Raw genomic sequence first — 12,192 nt, 5'->3', positions numbered from 1 at the left:
GAGAGTTCTGGTGACGGCCACCTAGCAGATGGTGGGGGTGCACAGCATGGGGAGCGCACCCGAGCAGGTCGAGTTGGAGGGGTGGTTCTCCGAGCTGAAGGTCAGGCCGGCCTTGGGCGCCGCCCGGTCCGGGGGAGCCCCCTGCCGCGTGGAAGCAACACTGACCCGGCGGATGAACGGCTTGATGTGGTGACTTGTAGGCGGCGCCTGCGAGCCGCCCAGGAGGGCCGCGACGACCAGGGGTGTTGGTGTAGCATGGTGGGTGAGGAAGAGGCTGCGGAGCTCTTCCCAAGAGGCCACGGAGGCTGCCGGCAGGTGGAGCAGCCATGCGCGCGGAGCGCCGGTGAGGGCCATGGGAAGCCAGTTGGCCATGACCCTATCATCACCTCCAGCTTCGAGGATGGCCTCCTCATACGCAAGCAAGAAGGCCAGCGGATCAGTCGCGCCGCTGTAGCGCGGCGGCGTCGTTGGCTTGAACTTGTCTGGCCACCGTACCCGTTGCAGGGCTGGGGCCAGGGCTCGGAGCCCCCTGGCCCCCGTGCTAGCGCCGGCGGCCGGCGGCCGGAGCGGGCGACGCGCTACTCATCGCGGGGCAGGTCGTGGCGGTGGCAGAAGGGAAAACTCTGGTGCACCCCTACCTGGCGCGCCAAATGTCAGATTTCGGGTTCCGGCAGACCCTCGAGGTTCGAACACTGGGGTGCACGCGGAGATTTTGCCTTCTACCTACCTGCACCCCTCCGCCTCGCTAAGATCTAAGCTATGGAAAGAACAGCACAAGAGACACAGGGTTTATACTGGTTCGGGCCACCGTTGTGGTGTAATACCCTACTCCAGTGTGTGGTGTGGTGGATTGCCTCTTGGGCTGATGATGATGAGTAGTACAAGGAAGAACAGCTTCGCGAGGGTCTGTTCTTGGCTGGGGGGATGAACTGCTGGGAGGAGTTCAGTCGCCCTTCGCTCTCTCTCTGTGTGATGCTACTCGATCCTATCCTAGCTTGTTTCTCTCTTGGCTTTTAGATTCTCCCTTCTTGATTGCCCCCCTATCCTGGGGGTGGCTAGTCCTATTTATAGGCAAAGGCACTGGGCCTCTTCCCAAATATTGAGCGGGAAGGGCGCCAACAATTGGCCATTTTGAACGGGAACATCTGGTACACTTATCCTGACTAAAGTTGGTCCTCGCCTACCAAAGGCTCTGGTGGTGACGCTGGCTTGGGCTCCATAATGACTTCCTCCCTGCCGTTGGACTGGTCTTGGTCTCGTTGCACCGAAACGGGTGCCTTTACTTGATGCTCTCGCCTGCGCTTGCTCCCTTTGCACCAAAGAGGAAAGGAGGACACTGCGCGGGCTGGCGCCCGCCTGGCGCCCTTGGTCGTCATGGCTTGCGTCACGGGCACCTCGTGAGGTACCCCGCCTTGATCTCTCCACCTCCTCGCGAGCCAGCCTGATGAGGCCGTGCCTGAGGAAGCTCCGTGTCGTCCGCCCCGCGAGGCTTGGCCCCTCGCGAGGGTCTTGGGTGTGTGTTGATGAAGATGGGCCGTGCTGGGCCCCTCCTCGAGCCACGCCGCAGGCCGCAGGCAGGCAAGTCTGGGGACCCCCGTTCCCAGAACGCTAACAAATGCCTACTGTACCATATCATTTCTACAATTTATATTGAGAAATATAAGTCATAGAAACTAGAAAATAAGCAAACTATACAATGAAAACAGAATCTGTGAGAAACAGAACAGTCTGTAATGATATGAACACTAACCATACCTTTGCTACTCAAAAAATTATGAAATAAATTGTTGGACGTGAGGAATTTGTCTGTTAATCTTCTTCAAAAAGAATCAACCTAATCGCACTCTCCAATAAAAAATGGCAGCAAATCTCGTGAGCGCAAAGTTTCTGTTTTTTACAGCAAGATCACATTAACTTTCACCCAACTCTTCCCAAAGGTCTTATTTGGCACTTTATTAAAACAAAACTATGAAACATGATTACTACAGTATCTTAATCATGAGAACACGCAAAAATATTAAGGGTAAATATTGGGTTGTCTCCCATCAAGCGCTTTTTTTTAATGCCTTTTAGCTAGGCATGATGATTTCAATGATGCTCACATAAAAGATAAGAACTGAAACATAAAGAGAGCATCATGAAGAATATGACTAGAAAATTTAAAAATAACCCACTTCCTATGCCTAGGGATTTTGTGAGCACACAATTTATGGGAACAAGAATCAACTAGCATAGAAAGGAAAAACAAGTATAACTTCAAAAATTTAAGCACATAGAGAGAAAAACTTGATATTATTGCACTCCTACAAGCATGTATTCCTCCCTCATAATAATTTTCAGTAGCATTATGAATGATTTCAACAATATAACCATCACATAAAGCATTCTTTTCATGATCCACAAGCATAGAAATTTTTCTACTCTCCACATAAGCAAAATTCTTCTCATTCGGAATAGCGGGATCACTAGTTCCTAGAGTTGACACTCTTCCAAACCCGCTTTAGATGATAGTATTATTCATACTTCAAAAGATATAAGTGAAGTTCATGGAGCTTTCTACAATTAATATAAACTAACCAATGTCCAAGCTCAAAATGTATAAGTGAAGCACACGAAGCATTCTATAAAACCATACTCAAAAGATTTAAGTGAAGCACAAAGAGCAATTCTATAAGATCATACTTAAAAGATATAAGTGAAGCACATGAAGCATTCTATAAATCAATGAAGGGCTATATCATACTAGCTTGGTTCATAAAGGAAGAACAAAAAAACAAAGGACACAAATCATGTGAACAAAACAAAAACCAAGGTATACCGATAATTGTTGAAGAAGAAAGATGGGATGCCAACCGGGGCATCCCCAAGCTTAGATGCTTGAGTATCCTTAGAATATTTACTTGGGGTGCCCTGGGCATCCCCAAGCTTAGATGCTTGAGTATCCTTAGAATATTTACTTGAGGTGCCCTGGGCATCCCCAAGCTTGAGCTCTTGCCTCTCTTTATTCTTCTCATATTGATAGCTCCTCGATCTTCGAACACTTCATCCACACAAAACTTTAACAAAAACTTTGTGAGATCCGTTAGTATAATAAAGCAAATCACTGCCTTTAGGTACTGTTTTGAACTCATTATAAATTCATATTGGTGTAATATCTACTGTATTCCAACTCATCCATGGTTCATACCTTCCGATACTACTCATAGATTCATCAAAACTAGTAGACTGCCCGTGCGTTGCCACGGGCTCTTGAAATAGTTTGCAAGAGTTACATGTTAACTTTTTAAGGTTTTGCCTCGCCATAGATCCAGACCCCCACCACTGATTCCACTCCGCCTAGGCCGCCGCATGCCGCCGCGCTGCCCCATCGCGTTCGCCTCCGCCCCGACCCCGCCCGCCTCCTCTCCGGCCGCCTCCGCCTTCGGTCCATCCTTCGCCCGGCCCCGCTCCGTCCGCCTCCCCTCCGGCCCTGCTCCGTCCGCCTCCTCTCCGGCCCTGCTCTGTCCGCCTCCTCTCCGGTTCGTCCGCCGCACCGCTCCGTCCGCTTCCGCCCCGCGCCGCACGCTGCCGCCCCGCTCCGTCCGCCTCCGCCCCGCGCCGCACATCGCCCCCCGCTCCTTGCTCGGCCGCCGCCCGCTCCCCGATGGCGCCGAAGAAGACGCCGAAGGGAAAGTCCGGTTTCTTCGGCATGAGGGCGAAGCCCTCCGGGAACTTTGGACTGGAGTTCTCCGATGCCGGGCAGCGTTGGTGGCTCGGCACATATCCCACCGCCGATGAGGCCTCTCGTGCCTACGACGTGGCGGTGTGGCATGCCGGATGGCCGAAGACGGACCTAAACTTCCTGGAGGTTGAGTCCCAGGCGGTGGCGGAGTGGCTCGTGCTGCAGGGCATCCGAATGGAGGAGATGCCGACTAAGAAGGCGAAGAAGAGACCCGCGGTTGTTGTCGCTCCCGGCCAGAGCGACGAGGCGGCGATAGCTTGGTTTGCGTGATTTGCGTTTTGCTGCAAAGCCATCTCTAATGAAATGCTATTTGCTACTTTTCTTAATAGAAAAATTATTCCGATGAGCCAGCCATAACTCAACAGACCAATCTCTAATGAAATGCTATTTGCTACATTTTTTAAATAGAAAAATTATCCGATCAGCCAGCCATAACTCAACAGACCAATCCGAACCCACATTTTCTAAAGTAAAAAAAAATATTTCCCTTGATAGATCAAGATGCCAAAGTGTCATTTGCCCGACTGCTATGTTCCTATACACGCAGAGCAAATTATTTTTCAAAACAAGGAATTAAGAAAAGGAAGAATATCATGATGTTCGTGGCACTTGCTAGGTCTGCCATGCTACCATGGCATTGTCTTTATAGTCTCTACCCACATGCCGAGTTGAGAAATAATCTTCAGATATACCCACTGCTAACACACTCACGTACATAATGGCCCTTGGCTGATTGATTTGGCTGGCTGTTAACACAAGCACACAACACACAAAATCAGTCAATGGCCACACAAGTATGCATTGTTTACTTTATTCCAATTGTGATGCAATCGTGACACCTACAAGCCCCGTCCGCTCGCTCGTCACGGTAATTGCCTACTCGCTGCTGGTGCCAACCTCTCGACCTCGCCACCGCCGCTCACCACTCAGTCTCCACCGGCTGCCCATTGCCTCTTGCGCCACCCGCGCGCTCGCTCGGCCCAATGTTGTTGATTGGAATGCGGGACTGAAGGTAATCCATGGACAGGTTTTAGTTCTGCTTGGCATCAATCTTTGGTACTTGTCAATCCATCTAACACACAAAAAATCGACTCTCAGACAGAAAAGTGATCTAACTCTATTGATGAGCACAACAGTACATACCATCCCATCATGATGTTGCCATCTCTCACACTTGATGATTCTTGTTATTTATAACATGTACACCATCGGCCGATTGCTTTATTAGAAATATATTTACACAATATGATCAGAGCAACATCAAGGAGTCGGATGCTGGTGCACAGATTCTCCTCAAATTCCACATGCAACCCTTGTAGAGAAGAACAACATATTTTCCTTAAGTGATTTTTGACCGAGCTCCTACAAAAAAATTCAAAGAAATCATGAGGAGCATGGAGCCAAGCAAACTAATCATAGTAAATCATGAGAGGAGAAGTCTCTCAACCTACTACAGGGAATCGAGTCAACATTAATTCGTGTAAGAATCAAACCATAATGTAGATCAACAACCCAGTAGTTGATAAAATAACCCTGACACAACCCATTAATACAATATATGGTCACAGGAAGTAGATTGAGATTGTGCAGATATCATGATCTACGAACCGTATCTACGAATATTGATTGCAAAGTCACAAACAGAACCTCCTCACATCACAAAAGAAATGTTTCATCAACAGAAACTCTAGCGAATGCCAATTGGATTATATAAGTAAGATAGAGACATCGAAAAAAAAGAAAAGATAATTCAAAGAGTATATATTCTATTTTCTTACTTGACATCAGAGAGAATGCAAGTCAAAGATATTGCGATACATCTTACCCTTCTATAAATTGACTGCAAGGCACAATCCCCAGCAAAATATACAGAATGAATTGCTCCTATGGTCCAAGTATTGCATAAATAGTTATATACAAACTATTCAACAGTGAGCATAAACATGGCATGTACTACCAAAATCCCTTGGATATGGAGCTTAGTCTGCATGTCTATTCGTTTTGTTTCCATAGTACAATGTCAATACTTGTTTCCCTAGTACAATGCCCGTGCGTTGTCACGGGCCTTTTAATTTTTTTTCTGATTGCATACATAAGCATAATGCATTTCCAATTTCACATGTATAGAAAAAAATTACAGTAACAATCAAAAAATGTATTTGATGCAATGTATTTTCATTTTTCCACTCCACTTGCATCTCCTAGTAGAACGCCCGTGCGTTGCAACGGGCTATATTGACGACTTCTTTTTTTACGTCAAAGAACTCTTCTTTTCTCCCATTCTTCCTTCCGCCAATTAAAAATGTTTCTCAGAGTGATATGTGGATGGATAAATTTACAACGATACTAAAATATGAAGGACTAAAACCATATTTATGGAAGAACATTTCTACAACACATTCGACATGAAACTTATGGTGTTTGATAGATTGGATAAAACACGATGCTGACTTAGCACCAAATCTCATTGATAGTTCAGAACATGGTTGTCATACCATTGTACCTGAAAGATCTGTCTCCCCCTTCCTCGCTCCCTCTCTAGTAGCTGTCTCATGAGCCGGTCATCATTGTTGCTGTTGATGGCGATGACAATAATGAGGAGGAACAGCACAAGAGCTAGATGTTCTTTACCTCTTCCCTATGGTAACTGCCGCCTCTGCATTGGGTGTCGTTCATCAACACCACCGCTGCGCCAGCTGCTACTTGTATAGAAAATAAGAAGATAGAAACTTTGTGTGTTGGGTCGCCAGCTGCTCATTTGCTTGTATGATTGTGGAGACTGCGCTAAACAAGCAGGCTGGTAATTGTACTCCAGCTTGAATGGAGATGCACCAAGTTCACTTGATCCACCAATCAACTTTGGACTGTGGATCCCAAGTCCGAGAACAAAAACTCACTGAAAGTATGCATGTGTATCCAACAATCATGACATGTACTCCATATGTAAAGAAATATAAGAGCGTTTAGATCACTTCTTTAGTGATCTAAACACTCTTATATTTCTTTGAGGAGGGATTATGTACCAAAAGAAGAAAATAAACATTGCATGCTACATAAATGGATAATAAAATCTATCTGCATGAGATGCCACATGAATGTCACAAACATAAGCATAGTTTCGATGCACACTATCTCATGTTGCATGTTAAATACAGGTTTGTGCACGTTGACTTTTGCTGGTAGATGGAGATACTAAGATGAAAAAATGGTCACACAAAAATTGCTTTTCAAATGTTAATATTACCAAGACTAATCCATGAATAAAATGTATGCAACTATGCACAGTAAAGATACTTAAAATAGTTACTGGACTAAACTCACTGATATAGAGCTATCAAAACCGGAGCCAAGGCTCAAATCTTGAACAACGATCAAAGCAGACTTCAGCCTTGTGGTTGCCGCATAGGCTCACCACACTGACAACACCAACTCTCTTCCGTCTTCTCAGTTTCTTGACAAAAAATGATACTGCTATTTGCACATTAGGGAGTAAATTATGCTTCAAGCATTACTCAAACCAAATCGGCAATATGTAGGCTTAAAATATCAGCAGGCATCCACACAGATTTCTACAGCTGAAATATAGTGTTGTGATTTGTGTACCCATAATGCAGAATAACCTATTGTTCTATTTGGTGGTTAAATAAATAAACATTATTGTTTTTGGCTAGTGCCTGTAGAGCTACTAAATGATAGTCAGCGTCACTGTATATTTCTAAGAAAGAAAATTATAAGACTTCATTGGTTGTAAATAACGCTAATTGTATTGGTTGCCACCAATGTCGACTTGAAAAGAAAATTATGGAGCTTCAGTTCATATGCATCTAGTCATATAAAAAAATAAGAACACATGCTTCAACTCCTATTAGTTCCGTCACAAAAAAAATCATCACCAAAAATCAGAAGACAAAGTATCATTGTTATATTTGTTGACTTGATTGATTACTGTAGGTTAACACACCCAACTGGAATTAACCTGCAATTGGATAAAAGAAATTAAGATTTGATACGTGTGTTATAGGGTTCATAGAAGAGAGAAGAGGGAGGTACCATATCAAATCATTGGTCGCACAGTTTGACATTCAACTTTCCATTTTCCAATGAGACCTCAGGGATTCATATACATAAACGTTGATTGATATATCAGGTCCAACTCCCTGTAACACATAAAAGTTACTGGGAAGTCAACTAAAAAACAATTCTCAGCAGAAACATACGGCTTACCAATAAGGTGGACCAAAGGCCTTTATACAATCCTCTACCATTCTCTTCTCTACAAATTGTAGACAACGTGTGAAAGATGCCCTTGTAATACCTAGTGGTTTTCTGCAGAATTTTATAGACATGAAAGTTTAGCTTACTAAAACCTGTTCCTTTGGTCTGTAAAGCTGCATTGCATGAAAGCGTTAGGTAAAGATGCTCTAAGTTCTAACTGGAAGTTATATTGATTGATTGGTTGGCTTAGTGTTATTCACAAATCACGAAAGGAAGAAAAGCATCACCTGTGTTGTCAGGTGATTTCGAAGAACATCCAATGGGTAAGTTACAGATGCAGGTGTCACTCACGCTAGACCACCACCAAGTAAACATATAGACACTAACATAATTTGGGCCGTCCATTCCGTGAAGTTGCAACTATATTTCGAAATTTATAAACCTATAACAAAAAAACATAGTCGTGAGAAATCTTGCAAGTTAACATACTAAAATTCAGTGCTGAACTTTTTGTATCGCTCATATCAATAGAAGCTGATGACGGAATAAGAAAATCGATGTATAATTTTCACAAGATTGCCTTCAAATATGCCCAAAACACTTCTTGTCGAACAACCCACGAAGTCATGTGCCATATACTACCCTTCCTTAGAGCTGCAACATCTGAATGCATACCTGCCACCTGTCGGATCAGTATGCCACAAGCTCATACAACAAACTTTATCATCAGCATATGGGTTATGTGACAAAAAAAATTACTGTATTCAAGAACATTTTCGCGAGATTGCAATTTTGTAGCTATGAACAGCATATGGTACATATAATTAATCCACAACCAAGTTGAAGTTTGGACTATGATTGGACAATACACAGCAGAGTGTTGTAAATTAACAACAATAATAATAGGCCATGACTGTCAACCAGAGATATATTGTTTGGGGCAATCAATTCAAAGCGAGGGAAGAATATATATCACATTCAGGGAACTTAGTTGATATTATCAGCATCCAATTCCTTTGAAGAATCTATATATGTGCAGTGTGAAAGCAGAAGGAGCACAGCAGCACCATGAAATAGAAGAGAAATATTCCTTCACGCTCACAATCCGTGCACACGAGAACGCCGGAGATAAAAGAGGGGGCGGAAAGCCTATTACCTGCAAGAGGATGGAGAGTGGCGAGGATCGAGATGCAGATTTTGCCGACCACGCCGGTGAGGTGTGCGACGGTGATCCAGCCAAGGAGCCGTTGCGCTTGGCAAGGGAAGGCCCCGACGACGCCATGGAAGAGGAGAAGTTGGCCGCCGCCAGTCGACGGCAACGGGGATCTGGCGGATATCACCTCCATCATCCCAGACACGCCTTCATGGTGGGCATCCTCACGGCCCCTTGAAACCGCAGCAGCTTCTCCTTGCATCCCCGTCGCCAGATCATAGCAAACTGCACACACGCCCGAATCAGATCAAGATGCGGAAATAACCAAACTAGAAGAAGTGGAGGAGGGATTCGTACCTAGTCGAGGCCATGGACCAGAGGGTGATCTGCGGCGCCAACGCCAGATCGGTCATCATGGCCGCGGGCGAGGGAGGTGGCGGCGACCTCGTTCCCCAGCGGCGGCGGCGGCGGATCCTATCGGGGCTGGGGCGTCTCCTCTCGGCGGCGGCAGCGGCGGCGGTGGGTCCTCTCGGGGCTGGGGCGTCTCCTCTCGGCGGCGGCGGCGGCTCCTCTCGGGGCTGGAGGCTGAGATGAAACAGATCGAGATTGAGGTTTGTTTTACGTGCGGGGTGAGATACGAAAGAAAAACCAGACAAGATCGAGATCGCACAGTTTGCTGTTTTTTTCGCTAGTTAATTTTCGCCGATTTGTTCTCCGTGGTTTATTTTCAATCCTCTTAGTTAATAACGACGGGAGTTTGGGCGTGCGGGACTCGATCGCGAGGTTTTCTTTGATTTTTCGCGGCTGAGGGGGAGATGGGAAGAAGTATCAAAGAAGTACCAAAAAAGACCGGATGAGGTGGGACGAAAATAAAATCCGGAACGCGGACTACCAACAGAGACACTAGGAGTAGAGATAAGCAAACAACACATAGAAAACAGAATCTGTCTAAAACAGGACAGTCTGTAGTAATCTAGAAGTTTAGTGAACTTCTGTGATTCCAATAATTATGAAATAAATTTGACAATTTGAGAAATTTATGCAGAAGTAATGTGCAAAAAGTTTCAGACCCATTTGACTTTCCAGCAAAAGATGTAAAATCACGCGCTACAGCCAAAGTTTCTGTTTTTGTTCTGCACATAGTAAACAAGCAATCTAATCATCCTAAAACCAAAGCTTGGCACATCATTTTTATAATACAATGGATATATACAAGGGGATAATTATTTATAGAGAAACTTCCATGAAAAATTCTACATTGTTTCCGTGAGCATGAACACAAGTGCTCAAGGTTGACCCTCACTTCTTCAATGCATAACTTTTCAATCACTTCTCTTTTTGAAAAACTTTTTAGGCATGAGAGGCAGGTAATAATTTTTTTTGTATTTTCATTCTTTAATTTTTTTGTATGTTTCACCCACAACTAAACAGAACAAAAAAGGAAAAACAAAATCTACTTAGTGAAGAAAGCAAACAAGCACACACGAGAATATCAACCCCACACTATTGCTCCCGGCAACGGCGCCAGAAAAGAGTTTGATAATCCCCAAGTGCAAGGAATCATCGTAACAATTTCCAAAGGTGGAAGTGATAAGTATGGAGTGTTGAACCCACAAGGAGCTAAAGGTAAGATCAATATTCTCTCAAGCCCTATCTGCCACTGATACGACTCTACGTACACCGAATGTTTGCTTCCAACTAGCAACGAGAAATATGTTGGAAATATGCCCTAGAGGCAATAATAAAAGGATTATTATTATATTTCCTTGTTCATGATAATTGTCTTTTATTCATGCTATAATTGTGTTATCCGGAAATCGTAATACATGTGTGAATACATAGACACCAACATTGTTGGAAATATGCCCTAGAGGCAATAATAAATTGATTATTATTATATTTCCTTGTTCATGATAATCGTTTATTATCCATGCTAGAATTGTATTGATAGGAAACTCAGATACATGTGTGGATACATAGACAACACCAAGTCCCTAGTAAGCCTCTAGTTGACTAGCTCGTTGATCAATAGATGGTTACGGTTTCCTGACCATGGACATTGGATGTCATTGATAACGGGATCACATCATTAGGAGAATGATGTGATGGACAAAGACCCAATCCTAAGCCTAGCACAAGATCATGTAGTTCGTATGCTAAAGCTTTTCTAATGTCAAGTATCATTTCCTTAGACCATGAGATTGTACCAAACGTCACAACGTAACTGGGTGACTATAAAGGTGCACTACAGGTATCTCCGAAAGTGTCTGTTGGGTTGGCACGAATCGATACTGGGATTTGTCACTCCGTGTGACGGAGAGGTATCTCTGGGCCCACTCGGTAGGACATCATCATAATGTGCACAATGTGATCAAGGAGTTGATCACGGGATGATGTGTTACGGAACGAGTAAAAGAGACTTGCCGGTAACGAGATTGAACAAGGTATCGGGATACCGACGATCGAATCTCGGGCAAGTATCGTACCGCTAGACAAAGGGAATTGTATACGGGATTGATTAAGTCCTTGACATCGTGGTTCATCCGATGAGATCGTCGTGGAACATGTGGGAGCCAACATGGGTATCCAGATCCCGCTGTTGGTTATTGACCGGAGAACGTCTCGGTCATGTCTGCATGTCTCCCGAACCCGTAGGGTCTACACACTTAAGGTTCGATGACGCTAGGGTTGTAAAGGAAGTTTGTATGTGGTTACCGAATGTTTTTCGGAGTCCCGGATGAGATCTCGGACGTCACGAGGAGTTCCGGAATGGTCCGTAGGTAAAGAATTATATATAGGAAGTGCTATTTCGGCTATCGGGACAAGTTTCGGGGTCACCGGTATTGTACCGGGACCACCGGAAGGGTCCCGGGGGTCCACCGGGTGGGGCCACCTGCCCCGGGGGGCCACATGGGCTATAGGGGGTGCGCCTTGGCCTACATGGGCCAAGGGCACCAGCCCCAAGAGGCCCATGCGCCAAGAGAAGAGAAAAAGGGGAGAGTCCTAAAAGGGGAAGGCACCTCCGAGGTGCCTTGGGGAGGATGGACTCCTCCCCCCCTTGGCCGCACCCTTCCTTGGAGGAAGGGGCAAGGGCTGCGCCTCC

General features: G+C 45.0%; 1 long non-coding RNA gene across 8 annotated transcripts; it reads right to left on the bottom strand.

Moving 5' to 3' along the window:
- Window positions 1–4,294: 4,294 nt before the first annotated feature.
- Window positions 4,295–9,853, bottom strand: LOC125552886 (uncharacterized). Of its 8 annotated transcripts, none has more exons than XR_015601664.1 (9): window positions 9,760–9,853; window positions 9,447–9,674; window positions 9,093–9,374; window positions 8,224–8,378; window positions 7,946–8,047; window positions 7,772–7,878; window positions 6,217–7,697; window positions 4,865–5,083; window positions 4,295–4,793 (listed from the first exon to the last, which is right to left on the bottom strand). It is a non-coding gene; the product is annotated as an uncharacterized LOC125552886 (long non-coding RNA). The 8 variants fall into 8 exon arrangements; XR_015601668.1 differs by lacking the exon at window positions 9,760–9,853 and having other exon boundaries at window positions 6,217–6,266; window positions 6,353–7,697; window positions 9,447–9,725; XR_015601669.1 differs by lacking the exon at window positions 9,760–9,853 and having other exon boundaries at window positions 6,225–6,266; window positions 6,353–7,697; window positions 9,447–9,725.
- Window positions 9,854–12,192: the final 2,339 nt, after the last annotated feature.

This window comes from Triticum urartu, chromosome 4A, assembly GCF_056163025.1.
Source record: "Triticum urartu cultivar PI428250 chromosome 4A, HENAU_Tu73, whole genome shotgun sequence".
NCBI classification, from domain to species: Eukaryota; Viridiplantae; Streptophyta; class Magnoliopsida; order Poales; family Poaceae; genus Triticum; species Triticum urartu.
The sequence above is the reverse complement of the archived record's forward strand: the minus strand, read 5'-3'. Positions and strand labels throughout refer to the sequence as shown.